This window comes from Lactuca sativa, chromosome 1 (assembly GCF_002870075.4).
Source record: "Lactuca sativa cultivar Salinas chromosome 1, Lsat_Salinas_v11, whole genome shotgun sequence".
Taxonomy (NCBI): domain Eukaryota; kingdom Viridiplantae; phylum Streptophyta; class Magnoliopsida; order Asterales; family Asteraceae; genus Lactuca; species Lactuca sativa.
In genome coordinates this window covers 109,625,505-109,643,410 of record NC_056623.2, presented here as the reverse complement: position 1 = coordinate 109,643,410, position 17,906 = coordinate 109,625,505, and positions in this window count along the sequence as shown.

Genomic DNA, 17,906 nt, shown 5'->3' with positions numbered 1-17,906 from the left:
TTTGCATCCTAGTAGCTAGGATGGTATATGTTAGAGACCTGGTTAAGGTCGGTATCCTGATATGTAGGGTGATGCTATGCTAGTGACCGGTTAGGTCGGTATCCTGGTTAGGATGATGATATGCTATGTGATCTGTTTGATCGGCTTGTTGACTGTGAATTGTTATATGATTGTATGTTTATGTGCACATGGTTGTTTGGACTAGAGATGGGTTGAGGCGGGTCCTGCTTTGTGCTGTAGGCCAAGATACCCAGGGCGGACCGGTTGTCCCGGAGGCCCAGCGAGCGGTCCGGATAGGCTGTACGCCCCAAGAGGGCGGACCAGACGTGCCGAGGCTCGGAGAGTGGACCAGACCGACTGAAGGCCCTGTGCGGGCGGACCAGTCATACTGTAGACTCAGATTGTGGACCAGGTGGATTGAAGGCCCAGTGCGGGCGGACCAATCACACTGTAGACTCGATGTATATGGCTAGACTCGGAGGGTGGACCAGGTGGACTGTTGGCCGGTGCGGCGGACCAGTCTCACAGTAGACCCGAAGTTCATGGTTGTTCTGTGTTCTGTTATGATATGTATGCTATTATGTTATGGGACGGAAGACACTATGTTTTGGACTGGAAGGTCATGGCCTGGAAGGGCGTATGTGTGGTTGGTATTTTGGGGGTATCTCACTAAGCTTTCGGGCTTACAGTTGTGGTTTAATGTTTTTTCAGGTTCTTCAGGAGACCGTGGTAAGGCGAAGGCGTGATCGTACCGCTCCTCATGTTTATGTTGTGATGTGATTATGGGAATATTCTAAATAAATTGTATTGCAAACCTTTTTGTAATAAATTAATGAAATCGGGTTGTTTTGAAAAATTTAAAATGGTTGGTGTTAGGTCCAGTTTATTGTTGCGTCTTTGGGCTCGTTAGCTAGTCCAGTTTTGTCTCCGGTATGGGCCTGTCCATCCGTGAGTTCTTTGTAGGGTTTATTATATATAGATGCTTGCATGCATTCTTTAACGTAGGATTAGAGAAGCTTTGATAGAGACTTTTATAAGCGTTTACGTTCTTATGTTTTGTAACCCTAGAATCCTCTACAGCGGAAGTTCTTCATCGAGCTCTGTTGAGGATTGGTTTAATCATTCGACTGATTCAGTTCCATTCTTGTGTTTTTATCTTACTGTTATTGCTTTCTTGTATCGCCTGTTATAAGATCTAATCGATCAAGAGTTTTAATAATCTCATCAATTGGTATCAGAGCGGGAGGCTGTGTAATTCATACACATCTCTTCTGTGAAAGAAGTGATTAGGGTTTTTCCGCATTAACTGATATTTATTGAGCCTTCACTCCATAATTGACGTATCTCAGTATTTATTCTTTTGCCCTAATATTACATATTACAAGTCTGATCTTTCAAATAGGTTAAACGATCAAGCATGGACGATTCTCAATCTAATCCTATCAACATCTCAAACAGTATTGGATCGACAATAAAGATTCCTATTCTTTACACCCAGGATTACGAAGTTTGGGCGCATCATTTTGAAGACTATGTCATCGGATCTGAAGATAATGGGTATCTTATATGGGAAGCTATTGTGTCTGGACCATTTGCTCACTCAGGAACATCCAGAATCATTAAAACTCAGATAGAGTATAATGATCTGTTAAAAGATGAAAAAGACGTTGCTCAAGACGAAAAGGAGAAGTTTCAGTGCAACATCAAAGCTTTGAGGCTGATCCGATTCGCTCTTCAGTCTGATACGTTTAGGTTGGTGAGTTCCTGCAGTACCACTAAAGAAATCTGGGATCGGCTGCGAGAGCTGTATTCCACAGATGAAGATTTGGAGCACTCTATTCAGACCTTGCTTTTGTCTGAGTTTGGAGAATTTAAGCAAAATTCCGATGAGTCTGTCACTCAGACGTTTGATCGCTTCAATCATCTTCTTAGCAAGATGATCAAACATGATATCTAAAGGAAGTTGACTGAACAGAAGGTCACCTTTTTGAATGGTTTAAGATCTGAATGGAGAGCTTTTGTGTCTACAGTTAAAGCTCATGAGCAGTTCAAGTCATATTCACTGGCAAAATTGGTGGGAATTCTGAAATTCCAAGAAAAGATTGTGATGCGAGAGAAGAATGTGGTCTCAAACTTGGGGTCCCTGGCCCTCCTGTCCAAAAGCAAGAATGTAGTAGACGATGAAGATCTGAACCTGGAGGACTACGATCTTACTTCAGAAGATTATGCTATGATGGTGTCCAATCCAAAAAGATTCATCAAGAAGAGGTTTCCTACCAATAAGAACCGAAATTGGCAGGGAAGCTACAGTTCAGAGAAAGTAAGGGAGGGGCCGAAGACTGAGGAACCAAAGAAAGAGGCGAAGGTTGAAGGAGATTCCAGTGTCAACTGCTACTACTGTGGAGGAAAGAATCATTATGCCAAAGATTGTGTTCTGAAGAAAATGGCAGAGAAAGATGAGGAGAAAGATGAAGAGGTTGTCCTGATGAAAAAGCTGGAAGAGATCAAGAGGAAGAAAGCTGCTACTAATCCTTCTATGAATGCTCTTATTGTACAGGGTTCGGCAGAGGATGACGAGTTCGGTGGCGTGCAGGTGTGGTCAACCGACTCAGAAGATGATGAGGTGAGAAAGCCTTCGCATGGAAAGGCGTATGTCGCAAGAGGTGGTGAAAGCAGTGGAAAGTGTCTGATGGTGACTGACGTTTCTCACATGAGAGGATACAACACAGATGGTGGAAATGAGGACACCAAGGAGCGAGAGGACTTATGCTTCACAGCAAAACCGCTCAGTGTGCAGATCAATGAACTTGATGAATTGATCAAGAAGGTACAATCTCTTTTTATCTCATTCAAAGTTCCACAGAAATCATATGAAAAAGAATTAAATAACTTAAATTCAAGAATCTCAAATCTGGATAGTTGTTTAACTCAAACACGGGTCACCAATTCTAACCTAACTGACCAAATAAGCAGGGTGTCATCCAAGAGTGAGGAGCGAAGGATGTGGTTTGAGCAGAAGGAGTCGGAGCTGATTAAGTCTAAGGATGAAAACATTTATTTACAAAGAGACAATTTGAAACTTCTAAAACAAAGAAATGTTTTTTGTTTGATTGCTAAAAGACTTTATGCTAACATTACTCAACTGCATCTAAATTGTGAAATAGGGCAGAAAATACATCGCATGATTTTACCCTTCCTTGAGTTTAAGGAGGATGAAATCGATGCTGAGGCATACAACTGTGAAAGTGTTGTATCGTCTGATGATGTGAATCCCACTTACATGTATGGTCTGGACAAAATAGAATCTTTTATAAAGTCCAAAGACCATAAGGACATGTTGAAAAATCTTTTGGATGAAAACGATAAGCTGAAACTAAGGACCGAAACCATACAAAAATTTGACTCATTGAGTGCCAATTTAAGTTCAGAAAATAAAATTGATGTTGAAAATGCATCTGAACTTAATGAGGACGATGATATGAGTGAAATTTCTGTAGAGGATGTAGTCGACTGTTCTGAGTTTGTCAAGAGCGAACCCGAAAACCACAAAAATCTGATTTCTGAAAATTCTGTGGAGTTTGCTCGCCTGTCCCAAAATAAGTCCCCGATTCTTGAAGAAAAGGTTGTTGTGTACCAAAAGGTGAGAACAACACCAAATCAGGTGTATAAGGTCACAGGAGTAACCGAGCATCAAACAGCTGAACTCACTGTCATAGTGAACGAAGATAACGCAGATGGTTGTGATGAGTTCTTCTGGTCAGCTCCTATAGATAATGCCGACGAAACAGTTGGTTTGTCAGAGCGAACGTCCTGGAAAACAAAAGGAAGATATGTACCAGAGCCGCTGAATAAGCCTGACAACTTTGACGTGCCAAGCACAAGTGGCACAAAAGAAATACCTGTAGAGAAAGTCACTTCCACATGCGAAACATCATCTGTGAAAAGTGAACCGGCTGACAAGAAGCTGAAACAAAAGGCTAACATCCATAGACAGCCGAAACAAGTGAAAGATCAAAAGCAGCAGAGGAATTTGAGATACAAAAAGAATCTCTCAGAGCGAAAGCAGTTTTGGCGATCTCAAAATGCCCATTTCTCCTATCATGATAAAAATTCAAAGCCAGAGAAAAAGACCTTCAGGCCGCATGAGGAACAGAACCGAAAGGACAGGTTCAGTTCAGAGAACAACAACAACCGAAAGGACAGGTACGGTTCAGAGAACCACAACAACCGAAAGGACAGGTTCGGTCCCGAAAGCAACAGCTACCGAAGGTCCAGGTTCGGTCCCTCCAATGACCATAAACAAAAGGGTCATTTCGAATCACAAGTCAGAAGACATTCTCATTCTAATTCTTCTCAACCCAATTCTGTTCCTGCACAAAACTCTAAATCATCAACGAACTTGACAGGAAAATCGAAGATTTCCTCAGTCCAGGAAGACCGAAAGTAGTCTAAAGCCCAAACACCAAAACCTGAAACCAAACCAACTATTGCTAACCCAAACAAAATCAAAGTGTTTACCATTAAAAGAAAAGATGAAACAACATTAATAAAAAGAACATATCTTGTTGATGTTTCTCTTACTATTCCTGTTCCTGTGAAAGGCTCACGTGGACCCAAGAAACTTTGGGTTCCTAAATCTGCTTAATTTTTGCAGGTTATAAGTGACGAGCAGTTCGACGAAGAATGGTACATTGGCAGTGGCTGCTCACGTCACATGACAGGGAGGAAGGAAGAGCTAAGGGAGTTTCGATCTCTTCAGAATGGTGGGAATGTCAAGTTCGGCAACAACTCTTATGGAACGATAAAGGGTTATGGCATGATAACTAATGGAGACTTCATAATACGTAAGGTGGCGTACATTGAAGGGTTACAGCATAATCTCATTAGTGTGTCTCAACTGGTAGGAGGTACCGGTCTCAAAGTTTCATTTGACGATGAAGGTTCAGAAATCATAGAGAAGAAATCAAAAAGGGTGATTCTCAAATCAGAACGCAAAGGCGAAATGTTTCCTCTCAATCTCAAACCAATCAAAGGAAATCCAGCTATATGTCTTTTATCCAAAGCTCATTCTGATGAAAGCTGGTTGTGGCACCGAAGGCTCTCACATCTCAACTTCAAAGACATCAACAAGCTTGTCACCGGAGGTCATGTTCGGGGTCTTCCATTGCTCAAGTTTGATCGAGAACATTTGTGCGCTGCATGTGAAATAGGGAAGCAAAGTCGTCAAAGTCACCCATCCATTATAAACACAAAAGTTGTTGAACCACTTGAGTTGCTTCACATTGACTTGTGTGGTCCATCATCGATCGAAAGCATTGGCGGTAGCAAGTATATTCTTGTTATTATTGATGATTTCTCTCGTTTTACATGGGTGTTCTTTCTGAAGCACAAATTTGAGGCTACTCCTAAGCTAAAAATGTTTATTAAGCAGGTTGAAGTGCAACTAAGAAAAGTCGTTCACAACATCAGGAGCGATAATGGACTGGAGTTCAAGAACAAAGAATTTGAAGACTTTTTGGCAGAAAAAGGAACCAGTCACAACTTCTCAGCCCCCTACACGCCTCAACAGAACGGAATTGTCGAAAGACGAAACCGATCCTTGTGTGAGGCAGCCCGAACAATGCTAAGTTTCGCTTCTCTTCCTTTATATTTCTGGGCTGATGCTATTGCTGCAGCATGTTTTACACAGAACAGGTCTTATCTCAACAAACGTTTCTCTCTCACTCCCTATGAGATCATCAATAACAGGAAGCCGAACGTAAAATTCTTCCATGTGTTCGGCTCACGATGCTTCATCTTCAACTCCAAAGAACATCATAACAAGTTTAACGTTAAAGCTGATGAAGGAATTTTTCTGGGATACTCTCTTACTTCAAAGGCATACCAGGTCTTAAACAAGCGTTTTAGGAAGATCGAAGAAACATATTATCTGACTTTCGATGATAACTATGTCAAGAAGCTAAAGGCCGCTGAAGAAGCAATTGGAGAGATTTTCTCTCAAACAGGTCAAGTCACGGCCTCGATTGCTAATCTGTTCGATCAGTTTGTGGAATTATTCGATGAACCTGAGAAAGCTACTCTCTCAGAAGCCAAGGTAGCAGACAACAAAGTTGACCATCTGAAGCAAATTGTCGAAGATGCCGCCAAACGAATGGGTGAAGGAGAACAAGTTCCAAACGAACCTCCTCAGCAAGGCGCTTCAGTTGAGGGGGAGAACCCACTTTCTTCAAAACAACCGAGCTCACAATTTGAGGGGGAGAATTCTATTCCAGTAGCACCCGAAAGCTCAACAGCACCCGAAAGATCTATAACACCCGAAAGCTCAACTACACCCGAAAGTCCTGTAGCACCAGAAAGTCCAACTACACCTGAAAGCTCATCAGTCGAGGGGGAGAACTACAATATGTTCTATGATGACGATAGTCAATCTGAATTGGAAGAAATGGTAAACGTTGAATTGGATCCATCCTATGATCCAAATTACCCTCCTCTTGTCAAATGGACTAGAGATCATCTTGTATCTCAGATAGTGGGTAATGTCTCTGAAAAGGTCCTCACCCGATCTCAACTGAAGGCAAAGCAAACATCTCTATTCTCCAAAGTAGAGTTCTGCATGTATAATTCTTTCGTATCAAAAGTTGAACCGAAGACAGTAAATACTGCTCTTGATCATTCTGACTGGGTTCAAGCTATGCAAGATGAACTCAACGAGTTCGAAAGAAATAAGGTATGGCGCCTCATTCCAACTCCTAAAGATGCCTCAGTTGTTGGTCTCAAATGGGTATTCAGAAACAAAATGGACAAGGAAGGCAATGTGATTCGAAACAAAGCTCGTCTCGTGGTGAAAGGATACTGCCAGGAAGAAGGAATTGATTATGAGGAAACTTTTGCTCCGGTAGCGAGGCTGGAATCTGTTCGAATATTTCTGGCCTATGCTGCACACAAGAACTTCGAGGTCTACCAAATGGACGTGAAACGCGCCTTTCTGAATGGAGAACTTGAAGAAACGGTTTATGTGGAGCAACCTCCTGGTTTTGTCAATGAAAAGTACCCAAATCATTGTTATATTCTGGACAAAGCAGTTTATGGTCTGAAACAAGCACCTAGGGCATGGTATGAAACGCTAACTAAGTTCTTAAAGATGTCAAAATTCAAACAAGGTTCGGTTGACCCAACCTTCTTTCGTAAGAAGGAAGGTAACCACCTGATGATTGTTCAAATCTATGTCGATGATATCATCTTTGGCTCAACGAATCCTAGCTTAACAGCTGAATTCAGAAAGCTGATGGAGACTAAATTTGAAATGAGCTCAATGGGTCTGATTAACTTTTTCCTTGGTTTAAATATTAGACAGGGACCCGAAGGCATCTTTATCAACCAGGAAGCATACATCAAGGCTCTTCTTTCTAAATTCGGCATGATGGGAGACTCAAAGGTTAAAGTTCCAATGGCATTCGGCACCAAGCTCACACCATCGTTGGAAAAACCTGCAGTTGATATTACGCTATACCGCCAGATGATTGGGTCTTTAATGTATCTCACTGCTAGCAGGCCTGATATAATGTTTTATGTGTGTTACTGTGCTAGGTTTCAGGCGAATCCTCGTGAACCACATATGCTTGTAGTGAAAAACATACTCTGGTATCTGAAACGAACTACCTCTCTCGGTTTATGGTATCCATCAAACTCAGGTTTCTTCGTTCAAGCCTACTCAGATGCAGACCTTGGAGGATGTGGTTTAGACAGGAAAAGCACCACTGGGGGCTGCCAATTCCTAGACGGGAAGTTGGTTAGCTGGCAATCAAAGAAACAGACATGTGTTTCTCTATCTACAGCTGAAGCAAAGTACATTGCAGCAGCCTCATGTACATCTCAAGTGATTTGGATCCAAAGCCAACTTCGGGACTATGGACTCAATATGAAAAAGATCCCACTATATTGCGATTCAGAAAGTGCAATTAGGATCTGTCATAACCCAGTGCAACATTCCAAGACAAAGCATATAGCACTGAGGTATCACTTTATTAAGGATCATGTGGAAGATGGGAACGTCGAAATTCACTTTGTTCGAACCACTGATCAAATGGTTGACATCTTCACCAAAGCTCTTCCTGAAGCATCTTTCAATAAAACTCTACAAGGGCTAGGAATGATGGAATCGGAGTCAGTACCAAAGACTACTTCTCAAAATTAAAAGTCGGAAGCGAAATGTACCGAACGTTCGGGTTCGGGTCACATGTGTGCCGAAATGAACCGAACGCTCGTGTTCGGTTCTGTTCTGGTATGCCGAAATGAACCGAATGCTCGGGTTCGGTTCTATCATCTGATCTTTGCTTATCACTCAAAGGTAGTTTCTTTGGTTGTAAACCTTTTGTATCATTTTCTCAAATTCTTCTAATCTTATTATCAAAGTTCTTTTCTTTTTCAAACTTATTTTTTTTGCAACCGAAATAGAGCTAACGCTCGGGTTTGGTTCCAAATTTTTTTTTTGTGTGTCTCATTTTTTTATTTTTATTTTACATCAAAAATTCCAAAATCTTTTTATTCTTTTAAATCAAAAACTCCAAAAACTCCAAAAACATTTTTTTATTTTTATTAGTTCGATAATTTTTTTGTTTTATGTCTTATATTTTTATGTGGATATTTGTGGGGAAATTCTTTCATTAAGTTAAGTGTCCCTAGAAGCATGCTGTTGTATGTGTCCAAAGCCTCACCTGATTCTGAATAATAGCCTTACTGACTCGGTACATACAAACATTGTCTTCCCAATTAGGCTTTCATATTTATTCTAATCATGAGCTACCTAACTCTCTTCTCACATGAGACAAGAGTTTTCTGTTTGGTCCTTATTTTAACAGCAGAGGTACTTTGGTTTTTCTTTATACCATCTACACTACTTTTCTCCATCTCATTCGCTTCATAAACATAACCCTTGAGGCTCTCAGAAATTACCACTGAGGTTTATGGTTACACAATTTTTGTGTTTATGATCTTAGCTTCGTGACACTACGTACTAAGTGAATCCCACAATTCAATACCTACTATGCATTGACGGTGAACAATCAATTTTGCTCTAGCTTTCACTAACGAATTGGAGGACTTATCAATGAGGATGGAAAGTAAAATCTCTAATTTTCTTTTGTGTGATTCCTATGAAATTGTTAAATCCCATAACATTTCTTCCCTTGGAATCCAGTTTTAATTTTTTTTTTTTTGAGATTTTACATAAACTATTTTACATTACCACTTAAATTATTTCAAACCTACTTGTTCAACAGACTACATTGGTCTCACAAGTACTTCGTTCGATTATTGTCTTGACTTTGAAGGAAGAGATTCGTGCCCGGGATCCATTGTTTCGTGTCTTTATTGACATCACAAATTCCCTTATATGTGTTGCTTTATTTCCTTTTCTTTTACACATTAAGCACAAAAATCTTTTTGATTTTCCAAAATTCTGGTTTCATTAGTTACAAGGCATATTTTTTAAAATGGGATTTGAAGTCATAAAAGAGTTGTGGCTCACATTGATCCACGTGGTCAATTTTGCTTTAAGATGACGTTTAATCTAAAAGGATAAGATGCTGACTTAGGTGGGAGTCCAATCGATTTGATTTTCAAACGGCGCTTGAAGGCCAGGCATGCGAAGTGGAACCGTTTCGTTTAAAAACGACGCCTGATGGGAAGGCGTGTGAATCGGGACAGATATTCTCTCTCATGCGTAATCATCGGTGCTAACAACTGTCACGCATCAATCACTTCCGAAAAACCCTTCGTATTTCCTTCGAAGATTTGGGACAGATTCTTCTCTCTCCTTTAGCCACAGTATAAAAGGTAATCTTCACCATTATTTACCTCTTTACTGCACCCAAATTTCAGAGAGCAAGAAATTCTTCACGTATTCTACTGTTCATCATCTCTCCCAACTTCTTCACAACAATGGCGGATTCATCATCAGTTCATGCCACTTCCCACATCCTGCCGATTCGTCCCCAACAGAGTTTGATCATCGATCTTACTCCTCAGGTTTATGATGCCTTCATGTTCCCGATCATCGAGTGTCTCAAATACTCGCCGCTTGCTCCTGCACTCACCAAAGCTGAAGCTGTTCCTATGGAGTTCTTATCCCAAATTTTTGCCACTGCTCATTACGACAAGTCAGTCAACAGGATCTTCGTCGACGTGCTTGATCACAAGGCGTCAATCTCCAAGCAACGATTCTGCTCACTTTTAGGGTTTGAACCTGATTCATCTAGGGTTAACCCTGAATCAATTCCGGTGGGTCACATGTTTTCTATGCTCTACAATATGGGTTATACTGAGGTACTGACAACGGTCACGAAGTTCAAGAAATCGTGCCTGCCTCCTCAGTGAAATGGGTTGTTTACAGTGCTGTTCAAGGGGTTATCTAAATGCAGTGCTGGATCAGACGGAGCGAGTCGTCTGTTCATCACTATTCTGTATGGGGTTTACAACGGTATCAACCTAGATTATGGGTCGATGTTATGGCAGCAACTGATCCAGAGCCTTGCATCCACGTCTCGACACTCCGAGATCTCCTACGCTCGATTTTGGACGTTGGTCACAAAATGGGTGATGGATTGGTACTTTTCATACCACGAAGATCATCGTCTTCGATGCCTCAAAATTTCAATTCATTGGCTTTATCCCTGAGTCGATGTATGGAGACGTTCCCGCTGACATGCGTATCATCCGAACCTACAAGGAGTTTCGTCGCTCTGGTCCTAGAGAGCTAACTCCTTAGATGATCAAATCCATCCATGAAGCTGACAAGCCTGCCCCAAAGGGAAAGAAGAATGAAAAAGGCAAAGACAAGCAGGTTGGCAAGGGAGCAAACGACCCTTCTCCCAAGAAACGTAAAACCACCAAGGCTGCCCAATCCCCTCCAATGAAGAAAAGAAAAACCCAACCTAGGCGAAAGCTGATATTAGCTTCCTCCTCAAGTGAATCTGAGGAAGAAAATTCAGACTCTGACGAGTCTCCTCGTGGTAACACTCCTCCACGATCGCCTACCCCAGAAGTTCATTTTTCCAATTCACCTATCTCTTCTCCACCCGCCACTATTCCCATTTCCATTCCCCCATAACCTCCACCACCCAAATACCACCTACCTCCATCCCAGTACCCCCTCCCATTTTTACAGAAGCTACCACCACAACCGCAGAAGTAAGAACCAACGTATCTGATACGGGGGCTCCTACTAAAGCACCCGAACCCACTCCCACTACCGAACCTACTTCACAACCCGAACCTACTTCTACTACTGAGCCTCCACCTTCACCTCCACCCTCACCTCAGGCAGCAGAGGACGAAGAACCATTCCTCGGTGGGGAGGATATGACATTTGATTCGCTCTATTATAGTCCGTATCAGGTGCAGAGTGATGACGATGATGAAGCTCCGATCACCAAGAAGCATCTCAAGGAGCTTCACGAAAAGATAGATTCTCTCATCGCCTCCTCTTCTTCATCACAGTCTACCATTTCTGAAGCTGCTATTCAGAAGATTGTTGATGCTTTTTCCAAAGCTCATCAAGTCTCTCTAGACTCAGCTACTGCTGCAATTGATGCGTCCACCAAAGCCTGTGAGGCTGCGACCGAAAAAGTCGAAAAACTATTTACTGATGCTTCATCTCTTTTGCAGTCTTTACAGGAGACTGCTGACAACACCAAAACGAAACTGGAAGCCATTGTCAACCAGCTGACTACCTTAGTTGCCTCAGAACTGAAGTCTTTTGGCACTCTTCGTCAAACTCTCTCGGACGATAACTCAGCGTTTAAGGCGACGATTGAGGAGGGACTGACCAAGCTCCAAGAAGATCTTGCTGCTGAAAATTCTCTTATGGATGCTCTTGCCAGAAAGACCACTGCTCTGAAGGTCAAGAGTCTTCAACTCTCCAATTCTCAAAAGGAGATTAAGTCTCTTCGATCTGAAAGAGAGATTGTGTCTTCGTGTGTTTCGGATGTCCACGCAGCCATTTCAAACATCCTGGAAGCACATGACCCAATCCTAAACTACTCTGTGAGGCGTGATCTTACAGAAAAGCTTGCTCCTACCCTTTCTCTCCTGAGCAAGATTGAAGGGCTCCTTGACTTCGTGTCCATTCCGAAACAAGGGGGAGAGAATGTATCTCAACCGCCTCCCACTTCTACAGCAACAAAAACAACCGAACCTCCTCCAACAGGCCAAGCCTCAGGTTCGGGTGTAAAAGACAAAGGGAAACAAATTGCTGAAGATAGTGACGACGACAGAGAGATGATTGCTGACCTCTTGAAAAAGCAAGGTCGAGACAAAGATGCTGACATCAGCGCTCGGGTTGCTAGAGAGGCTGAAGAAGCCGAAAGGAAACAGAAAGAGGCTCACGGCCCTTTTGAGAGTAGGAAAACTCTTTTTCCTCCTTGGACTCTTGAGAAGTTGCTGAAAGAAGCCATTGAAACTCCAAGCATCTTGTGGCTAGAACCAGTGGTTTCACTTGATCACGATAATTCTGTCGATTCTCAGTTTGACATGCCACTGACCCGAAAGGCGTTCGTCTTCCATGCCTTTGACAACATTGCCGAGTTCCCTCATCCTCATCCAAAGGTTGACCGGGATTTGGTCGAATTCTATCTGAAGGCTGCTCAGCCACAGTATCAAACATGGAGCGCTCAGAAGATAGTCAATGTTCGGGTCCTCAAGCCGTATCGGGAAGGAAACTTCACTAACGTTCGGTTTGAGGTGCTGAGAGGATCTGCCAAGACCGAACATGTCATTTCGCTTGCGGATCTTCCCAACTTAAATCCACACGATTGGATAATTTTACACAACATCCTTCTTACAAATGAAGCAGAATATGGTCCGATCATTGACCACTTCAAGAGGATGCTTGTTTGCTACATCATGGAAGTCGCCAAGATGGATCAAGAGATAGCGAGTGTCTTCAAGAAAAAGCCTACTATTTCTCCTGTTGGCTCAGCAAGTGATCTCCACATGATGCAGATGGGGAAGATAGACCCGAAGAGAAATTCTGTAATGTTTACCAGAAACGAAGGCCAAAAATGCATGTTCGCTTTGGCAGACAAACATCTCTACACCACTACATGCCTGGAACATGTCTTAGGGATTATTCATCGGTGCAAGCAAAACTCAGCTTACGACAAGAAGTACTTTGATGATATGATCCAGTGGTACATTCGCTTCAGACAGACAATCCTCGCTCTTATCCCTCGTCTGTTTGATACCACCAAGAAGGTTCCGGCAGCTGGACCCTGCAAGAAGAAGTGATAGTCTCGCTCCAAATTGACGCAAAGGGGGAGATTGTTAGGTCCAGTTTAGTGTTGCGTCTTTGGGCTCGTTAGCTAGTCCAGTTTTGTCTCCGGTATGGGTCTGTCCATCCGTGAGTTCTTTGTAGGGTTTATTATATATAGATGCTTGCATGAATTCTTTAACGTAAGATTAGAGAATATTTGATAGAGATTTTTATAAGCGTTTACGTTCTTATCTTTTGTAACCCTAGAATCCTCTACAGCGGAAGTTCTTCATCGAGCTCTGCTGAGGATTGGTTTAATCATTCGACTGATTCAGTTCCATTCTTGTGTTTTTATCTTACTGTTATTGCTTTCTTGTATCGCCTGTTATAAGATCTAATCGATCAAGAGTTTTAATAATCTCATCAGTTGGAATTTTTCGGTCGTTACAAGTTGGTATCAGAGCCTTGGTTTGAGTGAATTGGAGGAACACTCGTGTGACTCCAGTCTCAAATCGAGGAGGGTTTTTAAAAGAGAATTTAAAATGGTTTTCAAAATGAGTAAAGGAGGACGCGGATGTACGATCAGCCGAAGCCAGTAAGTAACCCCAAAATACCATACATGATATTTGTTTTTGAGCTTTGATAGAACAGCATGCTAGTGCTAGGCTAGGGATCTTCAGGATTTCATGATAATGTTGCCTGATTTATGATGCCTGTTAGCCTAGGGTTTCCTTGTGGGAGATTTCCAGCGTTCCTCTAGTAGTGAGGGTTGAGCGCTTGTTTTGTATGTTTTCACTAGCGTGTTGTGGTAGTACTTCATAAAAATATGGGTAGGTGTGGAAGGTAGTATGGGCCCGTACTACTGAAAGCACAGGACCCATACGCGTATCAGGGAAACCATGACCTCCAGTGTTGGGTTGAGAGTTGGTTCCCGGGTTTGTGGGAAGTGTTTGAGATTGTGTGGTGCTTTTCAGTATGGAGATTTCGAGGCATGATGGGAGTGGATCCGGGTCAGGATCGGGAGCAGGAGAGGAGTTCCAGGCGGGTCAGTACCGCCCGAGGTTATTGGTCAGATGAGCTCGTGCGAGTTGGATGCAAGGATTCACGAGATCCTGCATGATGAGGTTGCTGCGTTGTTCCGGGCTGAGTTGCCGAAACTGTTTGGGTCGATCCAGACCGCCATAGTTGAGTATTTTAATGAGCGCTATGCAGCTCTCGCAGAGACGGCTGCCGCGGCAGCTACAGCGGCTGTAGCGGCGGCAGGGGGAGGAGTTGGTCGGGGTTTTCAGTATCGGGACTTCGATAATACGAAGCCTGCCACCTTTGATGGAGTTCAGGACCCGATTATTGCTATGAGATGGTTATCGGACGTGGAGGGGTGTTTCTTCACGTGTTCATGCCCTGCTGATCAGAGGGTGAGGTGTGCTCTGAACCTGTTGAGGCTCGGGGCGAAGGATTGGTGGAGATTGACCACGGGGTCATATTCGGATGCGCAGAGGGCTGCGGTTTCATGGGATCAGTTCAGAGAGATGTTCAGCACTCGTTATGTTCTGCGGGTTGAGAGAGAGAGATTGGCTCAGGAGTTCCTTGAGCTGAAGCAGGGTTCGGAGTCAGTGACTGAGATCACCGGGATGTTCACTGAGAGGGCGATGTTTTTCCCTGAGTTCGCTTCAGAGCAGGCTCAGATGTCCCGATATCTGAGTATGCTCAAGAGAGATATCAGACAGTTTGTGTCTACGCAGAGGTGCGAGACTTTTTGGAGTTGCAGGAGGCCGCCAGGCGGCGTGAGTTAGAGATTGAGTTGCAGTTGCGTGAGCTGAGGCAGGCTCCGGTGCAGTCGCAGCCGGTGTCGAAACGGTCTAAGACCGTTGATTCTAGGGTAGGAGATCAGAGCAACCACGCTTGTGGGAAGTGTGTGAGGGGTCACACCGGAGTTTGTAGGTCCGGTAGTGCATGCCGCAAGTGCGGAAATGAGGGGCACTATGCGAGGGATTGTCGGCAGTCAGCGCCGGTTCAGGATTTGAGGATTTGTTATCATTGTCATCAGGTTGGGCACTTGAGGGTCAACTGTCCACAGCTTGCTGCAGGACCGGTGCAGGCTCCAGCACCGGCCACTTTGAGGATCACGGGTGGAGGTCAGGGTGGAGCGGAGCCCCCAAGGGCTCAGGGTCGTGCTTTTCAGCTTACAGCAGAGGAGGTCAGAGCAGTGTCGGATGCAGTGCGGGTATGTTTCTTTCTTGATGTCTTGATTATCTTGTGATTATTGTGGAGTATTGTTTATCTGCTAGTCTCATTGTGTGGTTTTCGGTATGGTATCCGTTGTTCCTTGAGGGTTTGGTATGGTTATGGGTTAGTGTTTGGGATTTTGTTGGTTATCTTTCATGAGGGTTATTAGTGGGAGTCTGGCGTTGGTCTGCATGTCGGGTAGAATCTGCAGTCTGAGGAGTGGTTAATTGAAGATTGAGTTTCTTTCGAGCGGTATGATCAGTGTGGAAATGTGATTTCTGTGAAGGTTGCTAGTGCTAGTGGGAATCAGTCCGCGTGTAAGTGTTGGTTTTGTGCAGCGTTGTTTTGGGAGGTCGGTGATAGCGACCGGTGGTTGATAGTCAGCGCCGTAAGTGGGGGAGAATTGGAAATTCTCCGGAAGGTCGATGGGCATGAGAGGTTGTTTAGCTGCTTGGGATTCAGCAGTGGTTTTGTCAGTCCAGAGTATAGGCTGGGATGAGTAAGTAGCAGGCGTGCGGGGCGGGATACAGACCTAGGGCATTTGATTGTGGAGGGCCTGGGATCAGGCGGGGATCGAGTATGTATGATGGAGATAGAGTTCGGAACCCCTAGAGGGCTAGAACAGTATGTATGGGAGGAATTCCCGAAGAGATAACTCGGAATGATGAATGCTAGTTGAGCGGTCCAGATAGACTGAAGGCCGGTAGGCGTACCAGTCAGGCCGAAGGCTCGGAGGACGGTCTAGCCAGACTAAAGGCCCTGGATGGCGGTCCAGATTGGCTGAAGGTTTTGGGAGTGGTCCAGATTGCCTGAAGGCCTGGTAAGGCGGTCCAGTCATGCTGAAGACTCTGCAGGTATTTTTAGACCGGTTCGAGGAAATGGGTTGAGTATGTCGCGTTGTGTTAGCATTATAAGGTCTGGCCCCAGATATTGATCTTTATTAGTGGAGATGGTGCATGGACTTGAGAGTCCTTGCGAGCAGATTCAGAGCATGCGTGTTGCATGGATAGCGGTTATGCTATAAGGGAGTGGTGTAGCGTTGGGCGAGCACCGTGGCACTTGTCGTAGTGACAAGGTGGCCACGTGGATTTCCTTGGTAAGGAAAGAGAGAAGAATGTAGCTCCAAGAGGGAGTATAAATTCACGAAAGTGAAAGCAACAGCGCAGAGTTATGGTTGGAGTGGTCCAATTATGGTCATTGAGCAGCGTGATTGTGGCAGTGGTATGGGATCACATCCGGTTTGGATGTCTGCTGAGGTCGCGGAAGGAATTCCGCGGGTGTAGAGCCAAGAGGCTCGGATAGGGAACCCGGTGGTTCGGGGTTATATCTAGCTCGTAAGAGTCAAGTGATTGTTGTGACCAGGATCGAGAAAAGTGCCATGGAGTGGTACTCGGTTGACAAGTGTGGAGCCTGATAGGTGTGGTTATCAGAGGGTAAAGCCGGTGGCCGGCTTGAGTCGGTGGTCAGGACACCGCAAGAAAGGAGAAAGTGAGTTTCGGGTTTCTATGGTTGTGTCTTGAGGAACCTGGTCTGGTTAATGCCAGGTGGTGTGTTGCGGGAGAAGTTCTGGAGTCAAGTTGCCGCAGGCTTCGAGGGCGAAGCCTAATTTAAGTGGGGGAGAATTGTAACGCCCCGTTCCTAAAAGTATTTATGTATAAGTCCCTGGGATTTAAGAGAAAGGGTAATGTTGGTTCTTTTATGGGAAAAGTGGAAAAGGAAAACCAAGTATGAAGAAAAGGGATATGCTGGGTACGCCCAGCATAGGCTGGGTTATGCCCAACGTAATTGGGTGAATGAACGCGGGTGCAAGGTCAAGTACGCCCAGCGTACTCTCAGAATCCCAAAACCCTAATTTTGAGGGCAACCACTATATAAGGAACATAAAGGCTTCTTCCTTAGCCTCCATAAGCACTCTCTTAACCTCAGAAACCCTAGATAGCCGTCCCACCTCCATTGTTGGGTGTGTTTGGTCTTGGAAATCTTGGATTAGCAAAGGAAAGCATAAAGGAAGAAAGGAGAAGTTGGCAAAGAAGGAGTGGAACGGTTGGAGCTTATAGATCTGGAAAGACATCATCCTTTGGAGCCTATCTGAGGTATAAAGCTTCTTGCTTGACATTCATATTGTGTAGATCTATGTGTTGTGAAGCTTTGACACCATTCTTGTCCCAAAAGTCCTCATCTTGTTGCATGTTTCGAATTGGTCAAGATTATCTGTCCTTTCAGACCTTTGGAGAGGTCTTGAGTGAGAAAAATGAGGTCCCAAGGGCTGTGGTTGTTCCATGTGAGAGATATGTGGGTCTTAATGGATTAAGACCTTGGATTAAGAACTTTATGGACGTCCCAAGTGATAAAGTTTGAGACTTTATGAATCTTAGGCATATTTGGCATAAGGATCCGAAGTTTGGGCTTAAGAGCTTAAACCATTAAGACG